We start from the raw sequence: 206 nt of genomic DNA, 5'->3' as shown, positions 1-206 counted from the left end.
CAGTCTTGATTGATTTGTACATTTATAAAATGTGAATGTAAAAACTGCTATTTAGCACTGACATTAAAAAGCAAGGTTGAATACTGTTTTAAAGAACTTAACAAATGTAAATTTTGTATAACACAATTTAATTGAATTTATTTGACTGAACAATATATAACTTCTGAACGTATTAGGTTAGTTTGTATCTAAAAATATATTTTCAT

The sequence above is a fragment of the Amia ocellicauda genome, chromosome 17 (assembly GCF_036373705.1).
Source record: "Amia ocellicauda isolate fAmiCal2 chromosome 17, fAmiCal2.hap1, whole genome shotgun sequence".
NCBI lineage: Eukaryota > Metazoa > Chordata > Actinopteri > Amiiformes > Amiidae > Amia > Amia ocellicauda.
Note: the sequence above shows the minus strand (reverse complement) of the source record.